A 3,491-nucleotide genomic window follows, 5' to 3' on the forward strand; every position below is an offset into this window, starting at 1 on the left:
AAAAGCTGAATCGTTTACCATAAAAATAAAAGATTCCCTAAGCTCAAGATCCCGGTGTGCAAACATCCCTTCATGCACAACGTACTGCTCATGTAGTCTTCATCGGACCCTCAGTGTAAGCTCATGGACCTTGAGGGCAAAGGAAACTTGCACAAGTTCCTGTCACTCCTAGTATTGGCTGTGCTGAGAATAATAAAATTGTTTGTCTTTGACTCAGGAGTTTCTTGTCTTCTGGAACTTTGACAGGCTGATTCATTAGCTTACATGTTAGGTAAAATCCATCTCCTCAAAATTATATCAAATGATAAAATTAATTTTGAAAGCTTACATGTTTAATATTCTAGAAAATGCAAAATCTCATAGAATTTAAAATATGAATAATTATTGCATTTAAAGAATAAGTTAAACCAAATTATTCTAAAACATATCAAACACTGAACATTTTTAGAGAGTTCTTCCAAGTTATTAAAGAATCTTGATGACAGACTCTTTTCGCAGATTTTTTTAAAAAATGATAATTTATCATTGTAACATACTATAAGTTTCAGAAGGAAAAAACAACAGTGAACTCTACAGATCAACTTAAATTATAAACATAGCTACAAAAATAGAATTATTATTTTATTACACAAATCAAATAGTGATGTACTGAATTACTTTAAATTGACAGTGCCGAGTATAATGTCAGGCATTTGGAAAACTATTAATAAGCACTTATAACAATAAGTAAGTTTTTTTGAAAGTCTACTATGGGCCCTGTATTTTATTGAGTGCATTAGGCTTAAGTATTTTTATATTCATAGCCAGAGATATGAAAAGTGAGGTCCAGAGAGGTTATGTTAACTTGACTTTTCATTTGCAAGAGGAAGAAAAGTTTACATTGTTATTTTCAGTTTTGCAATGAATAGTTTATCAATATTGGCTAAGTGAGTTGTGTTAGTTTTCTAATGTTGCTACAAAAAATCATCACAAATTTAGTGACCTAAAACGACCCAAATTTGCTATATTATCCTCCTCTGAGTCAGAAGTCCAACATGGGTCTCACATAGCTAAAATTAGCATGTCAAGTGGACTACATTTCTTTCTGCACACTGGAGAAAATATGTTTCCTTGATCCTTTATAATCTCTTTTTCTGGAATTCAGTTGACTATGGCTGTAGAATTGAAGTCTTCATTTTCTTGCTGGCTGTCACCTGACAGCCCCCTATTCTATCTTCAAAACCAGCAACAGGGTTTGAGTCTTTGTTGCCCCTTGAAACTATCCAGGCTCTTCTTCATCTTTGGCTCTCTTACTCTTCAGATTGGTCCACCAAATTGTCTTTCCTATTTTAAAGATCTGTAAACTTATTCCCATCTGCAAAGTTACTTTTTTGTTGCTTTTTGTTTGTTTGCTATATAAGGTATCATATTTATAGATTCTGGAAATTAGTATATAGATCATTATTTTGCTAATAAAACTACCCAATTAATTAGTGTAGCTCCATAAATTTATATTTTTACTTGAATAATTTATGGACTAGATAGTATAATCCAGATTTATTTTCCAGAAAATATTTTCTACATAAAGAGAACAGATTATAATTTTAAATTTATTATAATAAAGTATAACCATATGGCATATTAAGAACACCATAAATGAGAACTATTCCTATACATAAGGAATTCATTAATAATGAAGAATTTTTAAAATTTATATTTTAATAAAAAATGAGTAAGCTATTTTATTCCAAATTTTAAATAAAAATGCATCAACTCAAGTCATGAAGTTATTTAACATTGGTAAGATTACTCCATCTATAGTAAGGACAATAAGTTGAAGAGGAACAAAGGCACCAGAGGAAAACAATTTATTAGGGTAGTATAGATATAATTACTGTGATTCCTTCAAAAAAATCACCGAATCCAGTGAAATTATTCTAGAGTTCTCTGACTTGAGTGTGGTCATTTGAGCTTTCTGGTATATAATACTGAATGTATTTTTTGAGTTTCCTGTATGCTCTTTTTACAAGAATTCATGTCTGCTCAAGATTCATTAACCAATATGTTTCACCTATTCTGATACCATTCATTCAGAAAAGAGACTTTTGACATAGCCAGAAGTTATTGAAGATGACAATCGAATGTAGTGAAAAATTTGATAATAGCTGAATAACTAGTGTTCATAATATGCCTGTTTCTTTTATGAACCAAAAATGAAATAATAGAGCTCATTTAATCTTCATATTTGCCCATATAGAAGACTACTTTAAGATATTCCATTAGAGTTATTTATTAAGAAAGGATAAGAACTTAAAGTATTTACACTTACATATATTTAATTTGTGTTTGAATGAGAAATATACAGAGAATTAATAAAATTTCATCAATTTGGGGAGTCCAGTAAGTCTTGCAGAGCATGGCTTTCAGAAAGCAATCAACATTTAACAACTCAAATAAATGCATTAGCAGGATTAGGAATATAAGTTTGTGGCTAGAAGGGCATGTGATATAGTCTTACAGACATGTAGGGGTTTTTTGTTGTGGTTGTTAGAGGATTATAAAATAGGGATGTAAGAGGCAAGATAGCAAGATAAAGAGATATTAGATATGTGCGACTGCCTTAGCTCCTTAAATTTGCTCTTACGTTTTACACAAAACCCACATGTGAACATTTATAGCAGTTTTATTTGTAATCATAAAAAAATTGGAAGAGATCAAGAAGTGTAATAGCTGCAAGAATAGTCTACGGCCATACCACCCTGAACACGCCCGATCCCATCTGATCTTGGAAGTTAAGCAGGGTTGAGCCTGGCTAGTACTTGGATGGGAGACCGCCTAGGAAGACCAGGTGCTGTAGGCATAAAAAATAAAATTAAAAAAAAAAAAAGAAGGGATTGTAAGCTGACAAGTTCCTTGCAATTTGTGAGGTCAACCAAGGGTTGCCTCATCTAAAAAAATAAAATAAAATAATAGCTGCATGGATAAACAGAATGTGGTACATCTGTACAATACAATGCTATTCAGCAATAAAAAGAAATGAGCTATCAAGGTGCAAAAAGTCCTGAAGGAAACTTAAGTGAATATTGCTAAGTGAAAGAAGCCACTCTGAAAAAGCCATGTGTTGCATGATTCCAACTATACACATTGTGGAAAAGGTAAAATTATACAGAGAGTCAATTAATCAATGGTTACTCTAATCAATGGCTGCCAGAAGGGTGGGATGGAGAGGCAGAAGGATGAATAGGTAAAGAACAGGACACTTTGGGGGCAATAAAACTATTCTTTATGATACTCTAATGGTATATACATGACATTATGCATTTGTCAAAGTCCATACTTATGTACAAAACAAAGCGTGAACCTTAATGTAAACTATAGCTCTATTGAATAAAAAAAGTGCCAATATTAGTTTATTAATTATAATAAATTTCCACTGCTGGCCTCTCAGCTGCTATAGTCTAAGTGAGCTTGGCTATTTTCCCTGGATTTTATTCTTGGTTTGAGACCATTCT

General features: G+C 32.1%; 1 non-coding gene across 1 annotated transcript; it reads left to right on the forward strand.

Moving 5' to 3' along the window:
- Positions 1-2,720: 2,720 nt before the first annotated feature.
- On the forward strand, positions 2,721-2,839 carry LOC112475832. The gene has a single exon (XR_003044904.1). It is a non-coding gene; the product is annotated as a 5S ribosomal RNA (ribosomal RNA).
- Positions 2,840-3,491: the final 652 nt, after the last annotated feature.

The sequence above is a fragment of the Pteropus alecto genome, unplaced genomic scaffold, assembly GCF_000325575.1.
Source record: "Pteropus alecto unplaced genomic scaffold, ASM32557v1 scaffold152, whole genome shotgun sequence".
Classification (NCBI taxonomy): Eukaryota; Metazoa; Chordata; class Mammalia; order Chiroptera; family Pteropodidae; genus Pteropus; species Pteropus alecto.